Here is a 19,937-nt window from a genome sequence, read left to right as displayed (position 1 = left end):
GCCAAAGGAGGGCTAGTGTCAAGGAGGAGACCCTGAGGGTCAGGGCAAGGCATGGCTCCATAAAGGAAGCCCAGGAAACAGAGAACCTGGGCTGGCCAGGGCCTCTGTGGGTGCCCTGAAAACATTGTGGCACCCCAGAAAGTGTGCGTAGGAAGCCCCTGCGGCTCCTGCGGGCCCCTCAAACTGGTACAGTTGTATTCTGCCTGACACCAATGTAGTCGCAGGCAGATGCAGCCAGCCCAGAGGCAACGTCGACCCAGACTTGACCCCGAACCCGGTGCACAGGCACAGGGGACCCAAAATGAGAGCAGAATTGCCCAATAAGAGTGAAGAGCTCATTCCACTTCTGCTGTTAGGGCAACTTATTGCTGAAAGAGGAGACTCCCAGAGGGTCTTAGAGGCTTCCCTGTCTAAATCTCCAAAGGCAGACAACCCAGGAAGCACCTCCTCCCAGAGGAACCGCCCCCCCCCCCACCCCCGGTCCACGCAGGCACATCCCCTTAGGCCCACCTCTGGGCAAATGGCAGTGGATGTCCCAGCCATAAGGGAACAAAGGAAATCATATCTTGGAGGCTGCCTCTGCGAGTCCTAGCCCTGGGGTCAAACCCACGTGCCTGGCAGCCAAGCTGGTAGAGGCTGAGGGGATGCATCCCGAGGCCGAGGGTTCCCGCCTTATTCCCCCAGCCCTGGGGTACACATGCTGCTCTTGGCCCCGCTCTGTGGATGTGACCCCAGGCAGGCTGGCTCCAGAGGCCAGGTCTTGAACCACTGTACCATACAGCCTCTCCAGGGTACAGCCAGTGGGGTCCTTGTCACCCGTGTCAATCCTCAGGCGTGCGTTCAAGGCTCTTTGCCATCTGCCTGCAGCTGACCTGCCCAGCCCTCTCTCCCACTGCTCCACCCAAGGCACCCTCCTTCTGTTCCCTGAGTTTACCATGTGTCCGTGCTTCCCTGCTCTTGCACATGCTGTTACGTCCATGATGACAGCCCACTCACCTAGTGAGGCCCAGTAGAAATATCATCTCCTCCATGGGACCTTCCTGGTGCCCCCAGGACCATCTGCTCTTCCCTTAGTACACTCGATTGGAGTTTGTAGGGGACTTACCAGTCTCCTCCATTACCCTGGAGCTCCCTGATTCAGGCCCCCGTGCTGTGTGACCTTGGTTTAGGTACTCAACCTCTCTGAGCCTCTGTATCCTCATAAATGGCTGCCCTAATTATAATAGTTATTATTATTCTGGGTAATATTTACTGTGCACTTACTATGTGCCAGGCACGATGTGCTAAGTACTTTATGTGCAAGATCTCATTCAATCCTTATAGCACCTTAGGAGGTGGGTGTTATTATTATCCTTTGTTACAGATAGAGATTCCTGTTAGAATTACTGCCATTATCATGATTGCTATTCTTTCTTCTGCCACAAAGCCTAGCGTGCAGCAGATACTCAAATTCTGTTTGTTGAAGTCAAGCGTGGATAAAAATAGAAGGGGACTTAGATAGGAAAAGAGTTCCAGAAACATGGCCATACAGATGCTCCAGAATGTCCAGGCCTAGCCTCGTCCTGGCTGGGATGATACCATCTCTGGAGCCCGATGCTGGCAGACAGTTGAGGCCGGGGACCTGGGCTGGCCTGCTTTTGCTTCTCCCATCAGTCCTATCTTTACCCACAGAAACAGACTCTGCCCAAACCAGACCTGCGATGCTCAGAGCCCCACAGCGAACAGGCCTCCTGGGTAAGTGGTGACTGAGGCTCTGGAGGTCCTGGGTGTCTGGCTGGTGGCAGAATTTGTGCATATTTGTAACCGGAATAGCTTCGGGGTTGGCTCTGCCGGCTCAGGGCCAAAGGTGCGGAGTGCCCTGTGTCTCCGCGCTCCAAGCTCCACTGCCCCGGTGTGTTCTAGGAAGCCTTGCGCCAAATTTCTCCTGGAAGCCCCAGGGGCTGCTTGCAAGGTTCTTTGCCCATCACTCCCACCAGCTGAGCTGGGACCACAGCAGCATCTGGCCTGACTGTCTGACCAGGATTCCCTCCAAGACCAATGCAGATACCTGAGCCCCCATCACCAGGGAGGCTGGGGGATGCCCTAAACATGTGCTGCATGGGATGTTGGAAACATAGGCTCTAACAGTGAAAGTGAGGGGCACACCCCTGAGAAAAACTCCATTCAGGGCATGGGGAGAAGGGGAGAAATATCTACTGTCTCAATTATGCCCAGCCATGCTTGTCCCATGGCAAAGTTGCCTGGGTTCATGGCATCACAGTGTCCTTCTGACATACCACCAATACCTCCAAGACCCCAGATTCCTTTCCTTGCCTCCGCCTAACCTGGGCACACAAGCAGTGCTTGGCGCCTGGATTAAGTCTGTGCCCTGTGGTGAGATCTGCCCCAGAGGACCCAGCGTCCATTCATACAATGGACTAAGCTGGGCTGCCCCTGCCCAGCAGACAGGCTTTCACAGCCTTGAACTTCAGCTGGGTTAGTCCCTTTTCCCCTCACGGCCTCCTCGGTCCTGATGTAAATTAGTGGACATAAACAGGAAAGGATGTGGTCAACCCCCCCGGCGTTCGACCTGCTACTCCGTCATTCATGGTGGGGCACGTTTGAGGGAGGGCACCTCCACTTCTGATCACTCCTCAAATCCTCAAAACATCCCCATCTATAGGTGAGAAAACCGAGGCCCTAAAAGATCAAGTGGTCAGTCAAGGGAAGTGCGAGACCAGGTATTCTGAGGCTGCTCTCTCCACTGCCCACTGACCTGAAACCCTGACATTGACACTGCTTGCCCCAGACCCAGAAGTTGTGACAGGCCCCCGAGGAGGGTGGGAAATGGAGTCAGATCTGTCCTCGAGAGTCTGAAGGACCCCAGGGGCCTGTGTGTCCCTGCCTTCCTGCCGAGGAAGGGCCTCAGAAGACCCGCCTCCAGTGGCTGAACAAGCCGGGCAGAAGGCGAGGGATCTGACTGACACAGGGGAAACTCTGGGCTCAGAACTGCCAAAGTGAGTTCCTCGTCTACAGGTTACAAAACCACAGTGAGCTGTGGAGTGGCAGCCGGCTGCCCGAGGGTCAGAGGAATGTTGTTGCCAGACAGGTTGCTGAGGCCTCTGTTGAGGCAGGCTCCAGAAACCAGGCCTGGGCTGTCACCACGCCAGGCGACTCCCAGGAGGCCAGCCACCTGACCTCACCCCCAGCAAGGTCTAAGGTGAGAAGACTGCAGGGCTTTCCCACAACCAAGTCTGTAGCCATGACAACCTACTTTAAACCATTAATAAAGATAATTATAGGGACTTCCCTGGTGGCTCAGTGGTTAAGAATCCGCCTGTCAGTGCAGGGGACACGGGTTCGATTCCTGGTCTGGGAAGATTCCACATGCCACGGAGCAGCTAAGCTCACGCGCCACCACTGCTGAAGCCCTAGAGCCCGCGTGCCGCAACTACTGAAGCCCTACGGCCCATGCTCTGCAACAAGAGAAGCCACCACAATGAGAAGCCCGCGCACTGCAATGAACAGCAGGCTCGCCGCAACTAGAGAAAGCCTGCGGACAGCAACGAAGACCCAGCGCAGCAAAAAAAAAAAAAAAGAAAGATAATTATAGGCATGATAACACTAATAATAATGTCTAATCTTTCTACAGCACTTACTACATGCCAAGGACCACACTGGACACTTTTTCTGGATCTTCACATGTATTAGTTTCCTGTGGCTGCTATAATAAATGACCACAAACTGGAAGGTTTAAACAAAAGAAGTTTATCCTCTCCCAGTTCTGGAAGCTAAAGTCAGAATTCAAGGCGGCAGCAGAGCCACATTCCCTCTGAAGGCTCTAGGGAGGAATCCTTTGCCCCTTCCAGCTTTTGGTGGCTGCTGGCAATCCTTGGTGTTCCTTGGCTTGTAGACGGATTACTCCAATCTTTGTCTCCGTCTCCACATCGTGTTCTCCTCTCTGTGTGTCTGTTCAAATTTTCTTCTTCTTATAAGGACAAGAGTTGTATGGGATGAGGGCCCACTCTAATCCAGTACGACCTCATCTTAACTCGATTGCCTCTGCAAAGACCCTATTTCCAAACAAGGTCACGTTCACAGGTCCCAAATAGACATGAGTCTGTAGGAGACACTATTCAACCTACTGGATCACAAGTAATCCTCCCAACAACCCTGGTGCCGCTCTTATCTCCATCTTACAGGTAACAAAACTGAGGTTCAGAGAGGTTAAGCAACTTGCCTGAAGTCACACAGCCAGGACCAGAACCCTGTCTGTCTGATTCTAGCACCCACACTATATTGTCCCAAGCATCATCCTCATTCCCGCCTCCTCACAGGGCCCAGGGGTTCAATGTTCACAATGCTTCTCCTGGCCATTGTCACATCTTGCCACCACAACCTCGAGGGCGCTGGTTTGCAGTTTACAAAGGAAACAGAGACTCCATTAATTAACCTGACCAAGGTCACACAGCTAAAGAGCGGCAGTCTTTCAAACATGGGTCCAGCACTCTCCACGACGTAGGCTCCAAATGGGGGCCTAACGGGAACATTCCAGGGCTTTGTCAAGTCAGTGGAGCCTATTTCCCCAGCGTGATCAATGGCTGCGCTGTGTTTACTGATAACACCCACTTCGGCTACACCTGCCAAGCTCATAAAAGGTATTGTAAATCTGCGGTTTAAATTCACCTCCTCAGGTTTCAGCCCCTTGTCCAGAGCTATTCTCTGCCAGCAGCAAGGCCAGCTGTTTGAGTGGTTACATAGCAGAGAAAAAGCAGGTCAAGAATCCATGAGGCCCTCACAGCTCACATCTGAGCCTCAGGGCCTGGGCCGTGGCAAGAGATGAGATGGGCACCGTTCATCCCTCATCCCAGTTGCTCCCGGCTGAGAAGGGGTGAGACACAGATACAGCCTCATTAGCCAGGGGCCAGTCATGGCTCCAGGCACCAACCAACTTTTTCCATTAATCCACACAGGTACCCATGAAGTCGGTGCTACTGGTAGCCCCGCTTTTCCAGAGGAGGAAACTGAGGCTCAGAGGAAGGCCACACTCTGCTGGTGAGTGGCCACACCAGGACTTGGTCCCAGATCTGCTTGAGTCCAGAGCCCCAGTCTTGGTCTCTGCAGGAGGGACATCCAGGGAGGCCTGGAGCCTGCGAGTGGCCACTGTGATGGGAGCACCTTAGAGCTTGCAAGGGACAGAGTGGGGCTGGAAGGGATTTGAGAGAGGGAGGCCAGGCCTGAGGCCCAGGATGCCCAGTGAGTCAGTGTGTCCTGGAGCCAAGCAGGGTAAGGGAGGGACGCTAATGGGCACAGGCAGGACCCTGGAGGACCTCCCTCTGACCCACTTGCAAGAGCCAGAGAGGTTTAACACGAAAAGGAGACCACGTCACCTTCTGACTCTAAAAGCACCAGTGGCTTCCCGTGAAGCTTACAACAGAATCCAAACTCCTTACTGTGGCCGACAAGGCCCTGCAGTGCTGGCCTGATGACCTCCCTCAGCTCAGTTCTGCTCCAGCCACACAGGCTTCCTTCTTGTTCCCTAAACATGCCACGGGGCCTTTGCACTTGCTGTTCTCTCTGCTTAGAATGCTGTTCCCCTCTAGAAAAATGGTACAGATGAACCGGTTTGCAGGGCAGAAATTGAGACACAGGTGTAGGGAACAAACGTATGGACACCAAGGGGGGAAAGCGCCAGGGGTGGTGGTGGTGTGTGATGAATTGGGAGATTGGGACTGACATGTATACACTGATGTGTATAAAATGGATGACTAATAAGAACCTGCTGTATAAAAAAATGAATTAAAAAAAAAAAGGATGCTGTTCCCTGAACTCTGTGCATGCTGCCTCCTCGTCCTTAGACTCTCAGCTCAGCTGTCCCCTCCTCAGAGTGGCTTCCCCTGGCCACCAGTCCAGAGTCAGTAACCCCCAGTTATTCTCTATGCAATCCCCTTGTTTTCTTTTCTTCTTAGCATGTATTGCATCTTGCCATCGCTGTTTGTTTATTGTTTGCCCCTTAATCGTCTTTCTGCCATGAAGCCAAGGACTTTATCTTGTTCCCTGCTGGTCCCAGTACCTCGCACAGTGCCTTAGCCATAGTAGATGCCCAGTGGATGTTTGTTGAATGAGTAAATGAATAAATTCTCTAGAAATGTGGAATCATAGACGGATCACCCAGAGAAAGACCCGGGAACGTACTGCGCCGACAGTTGTGATGGGATGAGAAGAGCAGCCCAAGATCAAGGCCTGAGTGGAAGCTGCTGGGGAAATCATGGGAGAAGAGAGAAGTGTATGAGCCACAAGGGGCCAGTCCGACCGCAAACAAGGGCAGAAATGCATGGAAAGGAGGTAGTTTTCTCAAGAGCAGTGCAGACAGAACTCATGGCCAACCAGCTGGTATATGAGATGAGGGAGAGGCTGGTAAGAGCTTAAGGGTGATTTGTCAGGGTGACAAGCAAAAGGTAGGCCCCCACGGCCCATTCGTTTATTCATTCATTCATAGATATCGAATACCTACCATGTGCAGGGAGTGAGGATGGCTGTTCTGGAGGGGGCAGAGGCAGGGAGAGTAAAGCAGGGTCAGAGTAAAGGAGGTAGGGGCTACCTGGGGCTGCTGGGTCTTAAGCCAGGAGGACTTCCTGGAAGAGGGTGACCAGCCCCTGTGAGAGGATGCTCTACCTCAGGCTGCAGCTGTGGGCAGAGGCAGGAAGGGGAGCCAGGTGACTCTCTGCTGCTTCAGCTCCAGCCACAGCCACAGCCACAGCAACCAGACCAGAGAGGGTTCATCAGTTCATATCCTGCTCCAACCGATAACAGGGACTCAGATCAGAAGTTCACCTTTAGCCTCAAAGGTGAACTTTCACCCCATAAGCCTCGGCACCCATTTGCTCACAACCTCAAGGTTCTGAAGGCTAATTGCCCCCTCCTTTCTTATAGGCCTGGGGAAAGTCGAAGGGTCAGCCATCTTATCTTGATAGGTGTATGGGGGACAGTTCTGGGTAAGGGATGGCCGGGGACCTTGACAACGATTTGCTGACCTCAGAGTTCCAGAAGTCAAAAGAAACAACACCAGCAAGTAAAATACCAAGAAAACTCCCCAGGCCACGATGGTCCAGCGGTTAGGAGCTTGGGCTCTGGGGTTAAAATCCAGGCCCACCTCTCTCTGGCTGAACCATCTCAGGCAAGCCCCTTAACCTCTCTGATCCTGTTTTCCTCGTGTGCAAAATGAGCATAATCATATCACTTATCCTTCAAAGGGTAGTTGAAGAGATGAACAAGATAAAGTATGGGAAGAGCCTAGTACACGGTGGGCACTCAATACATGGTAACACTTATTAGGCGGCCAGTTACACGGCAGGCACTGCTGGAGGGTCCTTCATTCTACAAAATACCTGGCCTGCCCTCTTCAAAAACATCAACATCATGAAATACAAAGAAAAAACTCAGGCACTGTTGCAGGTGGAAGGGACCTAAATAGACGTGACAACTCAAGGCAACACATGGGCTTGTGTTTCCTTTCACCATAAAGGGTATTATTGGGAAAGTTGATGAAATCCCAGTATGGTCTGACGATTAGATAGTAGTGTTGTTTCAAAATTAAGTTGCTGATTGGGGTCATTGTACAGAAGGTATAATTTCTTATTTTTAGGAAATTTACAGTGAAGTGTCAAGTAAAAAGTCATCACGTCTGCAACTTCAGGGAGAGAGAAAAGGATAAAGCAAATGTAAAATGTTTACACTTGGGGCATCTAGGTGGAGGGTATCTGGGAATTCTTTGTATTATTCTTGCAACTTTTCTGTGAAGTCTATAATTATGGAAGAAAAGAAAAGAAAGGAAGGAAGGAAGGAAAGAGGGAAGGAGGGAGGGAAGAAAGAGAGGAAGGAAGGAAGGAAGGAAGGAAGGAAGGAAGGAAGGAAGGAAGGAAGGAAGGAAGGAAGAAAGAAAGAAAGAAAGAAAGAAAGAAAGAAAGAAAGAAAGAAAGAAAGAAAGAAAGAAAGAAAGAAAGAAAGAAAGAAAGAAAGAGAAAGAAAGAAAGAAAGAAAGAAAGAAAGAAAAAGAGGAGGGAGGGAGGGAAAGTGGAAAGAAGGAAGGAAGGGAAGATGGAAAGAAAAAAGGAAGGAAGGAAAGAAAGGAAGAAAGGAGAGAGAGAGGGAGGGAGGGAGGGAGGGAGGGAGGGAAGGAAGGAAGGGAAGATGGAAGGAAGGGAAGATGGAAGGAAGGGAAGATGGAAAGAAGAAAAGAAAAGGATGCAGAGAGTCCCAGCATGCCTGTCTGGTGGCAGGCTTCCAGGGAGGGTGGTCAGCCATCCAGGTCTGCCTGGGACTGTTCTGGTTTTCGCACTGAAAGTCATGCATTCTGGGAAATCCCTCAGTCCTGTGTGAACTGGGATGGTGGGTCGCCTACTTCCAGGTGAACCTTGTGGATGAATACTGTGGGCCTCTGTGGGTCCAGTGGGCCTCCCTGCCATGGCGGGGGCCCCAAGGTTGCCTCTTTGGTGGGGGTCAGGTTTGCCACGAGTGGGCAGAGTGCAGGCTGGACACCTCATTCCACGCAACAAGAGCCAGGCCAGTGACTTCCTGGCAGTTAGGGTGTTCTCCTCAGAGGACAAGATTTCTAAGTGGCCAAGTAGCTCTGTGCCTTGAGGCCCCAAGAGTGGAATGAAGCAGATGGTGAGGCCAGCCCCACCCCACTGGCACCTCTTGACCAGCTGCTCGCTTAGCCTCAGGCAAATAGTTAACCCGCAGCTGAAGCCTGCTCAGCTATCACTGTGACCGGAACCCAACGTGTGAAGGATGGATGGACACCAGGCCTCTGGAACTGTCAGCAAGGCACTCCATGGCCGAGGAATGTGGCCTGCAGCACAGCGCACACAGCCCAGCCCGCCTGGCAGGTTGACCTCTGCCTGGGGCGGGCCCGTAGGCAACCCGGGCCGCTCAGCTACACGATGACCTGACCCGCTGGTGGACCTCCCACCTGGGTCAGGCAGGGCAAAGGCACATCTGTCGGTCCTCACGAGTCACTACCCAGTCCCCTCCCTCTTGTCCCTCCCCAGCAGATGCCAAGGGTCTATGCTATAGCTCCCCCAGCCTTGAAGGGCTCTGAGGTGGGGTTTGCACACATGCTTTGAGCTCCATCCATGAAAACCCTAGACACCACGATTACGACGAGGATACCGGCTTGCAGGCGGCAGGCTGTCAAACGGGTGCCCTGCAAGGAGGGCACCCGTCCACTGAACTCCCCCGGCCGCTGCGGGGCCAGCTGTGAGTCAGCCTTTGACCTCGGCCCCCTTCTTAATTTAGAAGAGCAGCTGCTGCCCACCCGAATTAGCCCCTTGTTCAGCATCCGTTCCGCCATTCGCATGCCTCCCTGCTCAGGTTCTTTAGAAAATCAAGTCGGCATGTTGAACGACTCTGGGGGGTTGTCCTCTTGTTGGACTGTTTTTGCACCAGACGATTTCAAACAGTACGAACTCTAGTGAAAGTTTCCCTTTCACGCCTGACCTCTATCCCCAAATTCACTTCCTCTGAGATGGTCATTGTGATCAGTGGCTGGTGGATCCTTCCAAGAGGTACTCCCCACATACAAGCTCACGCTGAGAAATGCCGGTTCCCCAGAAAATGTCAGCACAGCACACATACTGTTCGGCACTTTGCTTTTCTTACTTCACCCTCCTGGAGAGCCTTCCAGCTCATACACAGAGACTTGCCCCTTACCGTTGCATAAAGGGTGAACACACCCAAATGATTTAACCAGTCTCTGTTGACGAATAATCGAGTTATTTCTAGTCTTTTGCAACCACAAACGATGCTTCCAGAAACGTTCTTATCCCTGGATCTTTGCTGTCACTTACAAGTAGTCATAGATATTTCTAAAAGTGGAATGGCTAGCGTTATCATTTTAAATTTTGGGGTAGGGACCACCGACTCCTTTGAGAATCTAATGACAAATTAAAAATCCTCTCTCCAGAAAAAAACCTTTGCAATGATTTTGCATTCGATTTCTGGAGGGAGGCTCTCAGATGCCACATTAAGTCACCGTATCGGGGGAAAGAACACGTGTAAGAAAATTGCATCCGACCATCGCTTCTGTGTATGTGTATAGATTTGGTCATGATACAGGAAGCAACCAGTTTGTTCCACTGACAGCCACAGAAACAGCCAGCGGAGTTCAGTTCAAATTCCGGAAGTCAGATTCCTTAGCATGCTTTGTCCACCAGGGTACATACCTCTTGCGCTTGTCATGTTTCTTGACCTCTGCTCCCCAGAACGTGGCTGTGGGATGGGCGTGCTGGGCCGGGGCTGCTCCTCCCAGCAGCCGCGGGGGCCCTGGACCCTTCCTGCAGCTGCCTTCTCGCCTCGGGTTGTGAAACCAGACCCCGCGCCTGGAAGGCTCCGGAGCTCACACGCTCAGTTAGGTATTAATATTTTATGCCGGCAGCCAATGAGGACTTGGGTTAACAACAGTCTCTCCAGGAAAGCACCGTCCAAAGAGCACAAACTCCATCACCTCTCAGTGAGGATTTACATCGGACTAAAGGGAATCCACTAGAGAAAAGCTAAAAGGAAACAGAGCTGGGAGCAGCTTGTGGCTGGTCAGAGTCTGGGGTCAACGGGCTCAGGGTCTGAGCTTGGGGCCCTCAGGAGGCAGGAGCCTCCCTTGGGCCGTGGCCATGCGCTGGTGTCCAGCTGGCTCTAAGGCCGAGGGCACTGCCCACAGTGAGGACATGGCAAGAGCTGAAGCCAGACAGCCAAGGGCCCTGGCTGACTGTGTCCCAGGCCACTCCCCTGACAGAGCTTCACACAAGGCCGTTTCCACAAATCCAGAGCAGAGCCCAAGAAGATGGAAGGAAGGGAAGATGGAAGGAAGGGAAGATGGAAAGAAGAAAAGAAAAGGATGCAGAGAGTCCCAGCATGCCTGTCTGGTGGCAGGCTTCCAGGGAGGGTGGTCAGCCATCCAGGTCTGCCTGGGACTGTTCTGGTTTTCGCACTGAAAGTCATGCATTCTGGGAAATCCCTCAGTCCTGTGTGAACTGGCTGGTGCCTGGCTCAGGGGAGGCATTCAACACCTGTTATCCCTCCCGTCCTTCCCTCTTTCCCTCAAAGTTCCTGGAGCTCAAACTTGCTGCAGAGCCTCATGCTGCCCGTACAACCCGTCCCGGGATTTTCAGGGTGACAGCCTCCCGGTACAAGCCCGAGGAGATCTCATCAACAGCCAGGAGGCCATGGTTGGTCAGGAACTCCCCTGTGCTCCCTAAGCTACAAATCTTCCAGTGGGCAGTTTGGAGAGGAAGGAACTGAGAACTCCCATTTCCGGAAGCCCATGTAAGTTCTAGAAAGTTCTGTCCTGAAGGCTAAAGCCATTTTGCCATCCGTGGCTTAGGCACTGAGAAAAAGTTACCTAACGTCTACTGAGGACTCACTGCATACCAGGTAGCAACAGGTGTGTTCACTGTTATCCCTCCAACAGCCCCTTGATGTGAATTCTAGGGTTATCCCTCTTGGATTTGTAGCTCAGGCAGCTCTGCCCGGGACCCCCCGGGGGCTTTCCCCTGAGCGGCTTCCTGAAGGAGAAGGGAGGAGAGAGCAGCTCCACGCCCTTCTCCTGCTCAGGATGGAGCCCCGGGTGTGCTGTCACTGCTTTACCTGTGTCATCGTGCCACCTTTGCAAGTGCCCCGTGAGGTAAGAAGTGTGTTTATGTCCCTTTCGCAGGTGAGGAAGCCGACCTGAAGTCAACCTGCCCAGCAGCTTGGTGGCAGAGCCGGGATTCGGCCCCAGGCTGGCGGTCAAAGGCCAGGCCCTCGCTGGGCACTGCACGCTGCAGTCCACGTGGGGACGTGGCCTTGAGGAAACAGAGCAAGGAGGGGGAAAGCCTCTGCAACATGGACGGCGGGAGCTACGTTTGCAGTAACGTCTGGTCCGCGTCTTTGCCAAGATCTGCGTGTAACTGTCTCCCTGAAGAGACAGCCTGAGGTGAGGACTGAATGGCTCTGGGCTGGGGTCCGAGCCTGGGTTTCTCGTCCCAGCTCTGCCCTGACAGATCCAGTCTCTCCACGGGCCTGGGCAGAGGGCAGGCTCTGCCGACCCTTCTGGCCGTGATGCAGGAGTGGGAAGCAGGGCTGAAGGCAGAAACCCTCACTGATACTGACCTTTGAATATGTGCCTGAGGAGCAGCCCACCGCCAAGGAAGCTACTCAGCCCGCCTTGACAGCAAGCCCATCACCCCCGCCCCCAGCAGAGGGCAGGGACCGCAGCACCGGATCGAGCACTAACTAGGTGCCAGGGGCTGGGGCTACTTTTAAGCAAGCCCCTTGCTGGATCAAAGCAGACGCTGTCACTACACCCATCTCACAGATGAGCAAACCAAGGCTCAGGAAAGTCAAACAACCAGCTCAAGTTCACCACAAACCCAGTAAAGCAGCAAGGCCAACGTATCCAGTAGGTGCAGGAGACACGGTGCCCAAGACCTACAGTACTTTTAGGGGCCCATGAAAATATTATAATTTCACTTAAAAGCAGACGGAAAAAAATAAACATTCAGGATGAAGAAAATGGTTTAACATATAACAAAATATTTACATTTACGCCAACATCGTGGTAAATATATTTTTAGATTTTTCTTTTTAAACAAAAAGAGAAAGGAAGGGGTCCACAAAGGCAAAAGTGCCTAGGGCTTGTGAAAGTTATCGTGCTGAACCTTGAACCTAGATCCATCCCCTCCTAAAGCCAGAGCTACCAAAGAACCGGCCAGCCTCTCCCCTGGTGTCAAAGGAACAGTGCTCAGGAATTCCCCGGCAGTTCAGTGGTTAGCACTCGGCACTTTTGCTGTCGGGCCCTGGGTTCAGTCCCTGGTCGGGGAACTAAGATCCTGCAGGCTGAGCAGCACAGCCAAAAACAAACAAACAAAAAAAAAGGAATAGCATCCAGGGCCATCCTGGGAGCTGCAGCGTGCACTGGTCCCTGAGAAGGCCACAGCCAGGACAGCCACTCGGCCACGGACGCTCACCCTACTCGCCACTATCCCTGGTGGGCAGGCCGCCCAAGCTTAATTCTTGGCCTCCAAGAAGCTATTGGAACAGAGTAGCCATGTTTCAGGGGCTGAGTCATTCATGGGCAGAACGTGAGCCCCTGGAGGTGCCTGCCTGGGAGAACCTGGAAAAACATTCCAGCTTTTCTTCCTCACCTGAAGAAAACAACAGATAGCCTGAACTGTGTTTGAAAGACCTGGTATAGGGCTTCCCTGGTGGCACAGTGGTTGAGAGTCCGCCTGCCAATGCAGGGGACACGGGTTTGTGCCCCGGTCCGGGAGGATCCCACATGCTGCGGAGCAGCTGGGCCCGTGAGCCATGGCCGCTGAGCCTGCGCGTCCAGAGCCTGTGCTCCGCAACGGGAGAGGCCACAACAGTGAGAGGCCCGCGTACCGCAAAAAAAAAAAAAAAAAAAGACCTGGTATAGCCGAGGTGGACAGAGAGTCACACATACCTGGGTTTGGGTCCCCACTCTGTCGTTTAGTTTGCTGTGTGAACTTGAGAAAGTTACTTTACTTCTCTGACTCTGTTTTCCCTTCTGGAAAGTGGAATAATAACTCCCCTTCCTCCATACACACACCCCAATGGGTTGTAGTGAGAATTGGTGGAAATAAAATACTTTCTGTATAGAAAAGCATTGCAACTAGTAAAAGCCAGAAGAATATTCATTTGTTTGGGAAAGAAAAAAAAGAATTGATCCCAACATCCCTAGGGTCTTGAGTAACCAAAGCCACCGTAACCTAGGCCACACCATGAGGTCAGCCTCCTTTTCCTCCAGGTCTTTGAGGGGACAGTTTAGACGGAACCTTACCAATGAAAGGGGAATGTCACTTCCGATAAAGCCATCAGCGGAGTCAGAAATTCATCAGCCCTGGTGACTTTCGCCACACTTGAGCCTGGCAAGTCCAGGATTACAAAACCGCAGGCAGAAACCATGAAATTAGACCATAGGCGTGAGTAATGAGCAGACCCAGTGTTCCCTCCAGGTGAGCAGCGCTGCTGCCTATCAGGTGAGCATGTCTCACACCAAAGTTCAGTGCAGTAGTTAGAACCACAGCTGCGCACAGCAGGGAGGCTGAACCCTGCTAATACAACATGAGTTTCTCAAGGTGTTCCAAAAGCCCTTGGCAGGAGGCAGCCTCCTCTGATGACAGCACCACCAGCCCCCTCCCCCAGAGTAGCGCTTCTCAAGCAGCATCACGCGCATGAGTCACCTGAGACATTGTTAAAATGCAGTTTAAGGGCTTCCCTGGTGGCTCAGTGGTTGAGAGTACGCCTGCCGATGCAGGGGGCGCGGGTTTGTGCCCCGGTCCGGGAAGATCCCACATGCCGCGGAGCGGCTGGGCCCGTGAGCCATGGCCGCTGAGCCTGTGCGTCCGGAGCCTGTGCTCCGCAACGGGAGAGGCCACAACAGTGAGAGGCCCGCGTACCACACACACACACAAAAAAATGCAGCTTAAGATTCAGTGGGGCTTCCGATTGTGCATCTCTGACCAGCTCCTGGGCTGATGTTGATGCAGTTGGCGAGGATGAAGACCTAGAATTTCCTCTGGTCCCATCGACACCTGGGGTTGCCCTTCGCCGGGTAGACCAGGGGCCCTGAACAGTTTGCACTCCAGAACTTGGGATTCAAGGAACCAGTAGCATTACTATAAATTAGATCCCTCACGATTTCTTTATTGGGAGGGGCGGGGAATGGGGTACAAAATGAATTAAATGTAAACATCAGTGGCAGGATAATTTGTGAAAGGTTAATTATTTTTTCTCCCAACATATGCACTCCCTTTTCAGGAAGGTAGCAAGACCCTTCGGTGCCCTCTTGCCCCAGAGATTTTAAATGACAACTAATTGCAGTCATCTGATGCTTTCCTTTTAGAAACAGAAGGCTCTAAGAAAGCCAGATCTGCTCCCATGACCCCTTCTCCTAACCCCTCCCCGCTTAGGACTCCCCTGCTTATGTTTATGGAAAAGTATTTTTAAAGAGGGAATTTTGGGGCTTCCCTGGTGGCGCAGTGGTTAAGAATCCGCCTGCCAACGCAGGGGACACGGGTTCAAGCCCTGGTCCGGGAAGATCCCACATGCCACGGAGCAACTGAGCCCGTGAGCCACAACTACTGAAGCCCACGTGCCTAGAGCCCGTGCTCTGCAACAAGAGAAGCCACCGCAATGAGAAGCCCGCGCACCACAACTAGAGAAAGCCGCGCGCAGCAAGACCCAATGCAGCCAAAAATAAATAAATAAATTTATTTAAAAAAAAAAAAAAGAGGGATTTTTGCAGAATCATCTTGGAGTGGCTCTTCTTTCCTTTCATAAAAATATCAGCCCAGGGACCCAAGAGCGGGGAGGGGACAGCAACTCCCTCTTCCCCTCTTGTGTGAGATGTGGTAGCAGGAATAGTGAAGCTTGGGGGTCGTCAGCCTCCCCATCAACTCCACCAGGACCCCCTCCCCTAACTCTTGAACATGGACAGCTTAGCCAAGCACCCTAGGCCCTTCTCGCCAATGGGGACAAGCCTGGTGCTGGGGAGCAGGGCTGTGCACCCGCTGAGGCAGACAGGCAGGGCCAACCTCAAGGAGGAGCTTCCAGCCACGTCCTGAGCTCCTTGTCCCAAGCACGCTCCACCTGGAAGCAGCCCGCAGGGACCCGCCACCCCACAAGAGGACCCAAAGGCCGGGACACCCATGGTGTCAGCATCAGAGACCAGGACATCAACCAGCAGAGCCCCTGCCCCCGCCTCTGGGTGAATTCCCCTCTCTGATGATACCTGGGAGGAGGGGAGGCCCCAAAATTATTGAAAGGGAACTTAAGGCCACCCTTCTGCTCCCCAAGGGAGCTTGGGGACAGAACTGGACTATCACTGGCAAGGTTTAAAGCGGTGTTATACCCACTGCATATACTTAGTTTAATACTCTTCAATATTTAGGAGAGCATTTACCATTTTACTTTTTTTTTTGTTTGTTTTTTTTTACCATTTTACTTTTAAAGTAATACACGTACGGTGGTTTAGGCACACATGATTAGATAAATTGTTTGATAAAAAATTGCTAAAGGTTACCATCTGCTAAAGTAATCTTACTGCTGTTTCTTAGTGGAGCTCTCCTCATTTCAACTATTCGAGGCCTAGGAAACATCAGGTTGCCCCTGAGCAAACTGTGCTCCCTTACATTTTTTAAACATTAAAAAAATATACTGCCAAGGTTATACACATTATACAGTTCATTCAATATTCAGTAAAATATTCACCTTGAAGCTTTTTTTTTTAGTGTTCAAATTCTGAAATTTCTGTAAAATAAAAACACCTGCAGATGGCATCTAGAATAGGGGTTAGTTACCTTTTGATGTCTCTACTGCCCTCTGCTCTGCAGAAGCAGCAATTAATTAGCGATGCTCGGACCTTCCCTCCCTGCAGCCTCGTGCTCTTCCTCAAGGAAATAGATCTAGGAAACGGCGGGAGATACCTGCCTCTGATAGTGAAGTTCAGGAGGATAAAAAAAGCAACAAAAAAGCTTCCTTCTTTGGCTTTCCTCTTTGCCAAGACTGGATCCCTGCCGGGTCCCTCCTCCCTATGAGTAAGAGCAGAGGAAGAGTCATTCATTCCCTCTTTTTTTCTAGGCACACGTCATGGGAGGAATGCTGCCTCTTCCCTGCAAGGCACTTCAGCACTTGAGATATTTGAGTCGGTGATAGGGGACTTCATCATCAGAAAGTTTCGGCAACAGGAAAAAGAAAAAACACTTTCTTTTAAAAACAAAATTTAGGGCTTCCCTGGTGGCGCAGTGGTTGAGAATCTGCCTGCCAATGCAGGGGACACAGGTTCGAGCCCTGGTCTGGGAAGATCCCACATGCCGCGGAGCAACTAGGCCCATGAGCCACAACTACTGAGCCTGCGCGTCTGGAGCCTGTGCTCAGCAACAAGAGAGGCCGCAATAGTGAGAGGCCCGCGCACCGCGATGAAGAGTGGCCCCCACTTGCCACAACTGGAGAAAGCCCTCGCACAGAAACGAAGACCCAACACAGCCATAAATAAATAAATATTTAAAAATAAAAACAAAATTTAAAAATTACTAAATCAAATCAACTCATTTATCAACAGGGAGAAAAAAATGTTTGTCTATTGCATCCCAACCAGCTCTGAACGAAGAAGCTGCAATGAATTTCAAAAAGCAGCAAAGACACACAAATGGAAAGTTAAAGCACGTATCTTCAAGTGATGACAATTGGATGGTACACTTTTCCTTTGTGGATTTCCGGAAGTGACCAGCATGAATAGAATAAGAGAGATCATCTATGGGGTCCTTACTCCATGCCAACGATTTCTATGGCATTTCATTTAATTATCGGAACAGCCCGATGAGGTAGCACTCCTCGTCAGCCCCGTTTCATAGACTAACAGAGGGATTAAGAGACTAACTCAGAGTTTCGTAGCTAATAAAACTCGATTCCAACCCAGGCGCCTGTCTCCAGGCCCTTGCTCCTCACCCAGGCCAAACTGGACTCCAGAGTGAAACCGAGCCACGACCAGCGTGTGGGTCACTCCTCAGGGGAGTGAAAAGGTTGCAGGCATTTTCTTGTCAATCTTTATTAGACTTCCCTCCCCTCCCCCTGTAGGGCTAAGAGCATTACGTTCTCTTGAGAAAAAGCTACACCACCTGCTCAAGAAGTTGAAGAACTCATGTGAGGTCAAAAAGGGAATTTTCATAGTAGAGTCTTTCGGGTGTCAGGCCGAAAAGTCTATCCCGTTGAACTACCCCAAAAAGTCACAGAAAGAACGCAAAAACGTGCCTGCTTCCTCCAAAATCATTTTCCTGGCTCTCATCTCAGCCCTTTAAAGGTGCATCATCTGCTCTGTTACAAACCAGTGTGTACAGTGTGTTGAGTACTTGTGAGTGTGTGACTGTGTGTGTTGAAAGGGTGACAGAGATGGGGAAGGAGGCAACAACTGAGGAAATCAATCAACCCAATGGGAGAAAAATAATCACAACACTGCCAATGTAGCAGCCAACATGAGCTCGGGTTGCCATAGCAACCATTTAATTGACATTTTCATTTTCCCAGCATTTGTTCTGGGCAGGTGTGGGCAGATACGTATCCTTGGGGATGTGTGAGGATGAGGTGCGCCCATTTGCCACTGTGAGCCCGCAACTGGGGAGTGGTACTGCCCCCAGGTGAGGCCCTTGGAATTGGGGTCTTAGTCAGTGCACAGAGGACCCTGGGTCTCTGAGCATCCGTGCCACACATGGCATCATTACTGTGTGACAGAGGTGGAGGTGATGATATTCCTGTACTTCATCACTGCATGGATGAGACAATGAGGCCCAGGCTAAGGGTCATGCAGAGTGGCCATGGCAGAGCCCGGCTCAGACCCAGGTCCACGCTGGCTTGCTGAACCAGGGTCAAGTAGCGGGAGGCTGGGGAAGAAAATGAGGTGAGGAGGCAGCATAGCACAGTTTAAATCCATCCACAGAGGAGGCTCATCTTTTTTCTTCTGAGTGGTAGTTTTCTGCACCAAACCATGCACTGCAGGCAAATCCGCCTTCAGAGAACAAAGAACAGAGAAGTGGGGGGTAGGGTAAGGCAGCATCCCCACGCTCAGAGGATGGAATTAAGCTCGGATTCACCTGTAAGAACAGCTCATGTTTTAGCTACAAACCTCCTCCAAGCAGCCTCAAGATTCAAAATTCATGTACCTTGCAAGCTGCACAGCAATCCTAGAGGCAGCCCTGGCTGGGTCCTCGAAGCCTCGACGCAAGCGGAATACTAAACACACCCTGAGCTCCGACGTGGCCACCTGGTTACAGCCCTGCCCGAGCTTGTCTGCAGCAATTTCTCTCAAAGGCGAGGCTACATGCGTATTTGTTACCAACCATCCGTAGACAAGACCGTGTTCGGAAAGCACAACTCCGCATGGGAAAATATGAGCTGTCAGCACGTCATTTTCGTGGGGGCAGGAAAATCTTTAGGTGGAAAGTGTTGCTTTTATGATTTCCCCGTGAGGAAAGAACGGGCTGAAATTGCTATGGTCCTGTAGCTTCCATTTTCCAAGAACTAAATGCTTTCAAGAAGCCCATCAAGGTTGGACTACAGCATAGCTCTGCTTAATCCATTTCTTCCCAGGTTTTGCATTGTCATCTTTGCTTCCTGAACTATTTCTGCATCTCATAGTTAGCACAGACTTGCATCTCTATATGTGAAAAGCAAACGACAAAAAGGCACCACTGCATGAGATGCATGAAACTCTAGGTGGAATGCTGACTCTGCTGAAATGGCCCCTGGGAAATATGGGGGAGTCCTGAAGGGTCCCAGGCAGAGGACAAACCACTGGTCTCTTCCTAAAACCTGAGAAGAGCATTCTGGAAAGTAACCCTTATTTTGGGTGGTATTGCTTCCCAAAATATTAAAGATTATTTTTAATTGTCTTTGTAACTGAAAGGCTAAAAAAAAAAAAATTCCTATAAATTGGAGACCTCCCCCACAGTCATTCCCTTCATTTTATTTTAAATTCCATTGAAATTTGTTTTAAAGCGCTTCCTGTGACTTAAAAATATAGGCATGTTTGGCTAATCTTATTATTTGATGCTTTATACTTGAATGTAATCAAAGCGTCAGGTTTATTTACCCAAACTTACTCAGCTGTAGGTTTGGGATTTTTTTTTTCTGGATCTAAAATTCTAAAATACTTGAGCAACACGTATTTGTCAATTTGACAGTTTCTCCACTATTTTCAGCACTTTCTTTTTCATCGCCATCTTTTTGCCATTGACAATGCCACTGCGTTGTCTAACTGACTTTTCAAGTTGATTATTCTAAGTTGCCCCCTCCCTACTCCCTGCTTTCCTCCACCCGTCTCAGTAAACAGCCACAGTTGCTCAAGTCAAAATCCTAAAGCGAGTCCTTTCATTTTTCAAACCCTCACGCAAGCCCAGCGGGCCCTACAT

The sequence above is a fragment of the Tursiops truncatus genome, chromosome 19 (genome assembly GCF_011762595.2).
Source record: "Tursiops truncatus isolate mTurTru1 chromosome 19, mTurTru1.mat.Y, whole genome shotgun sequence".
NCBI classification, from domain to species: domain Eukaryota; kingdom Metazoa; phylum Chordata; class Mammalia; order Artiodactyla; family Delphinidae; genus Tursiops; species Tursiops truncatus.
This window is presented reverse-complemented; position numbering follows the sequence as displayed.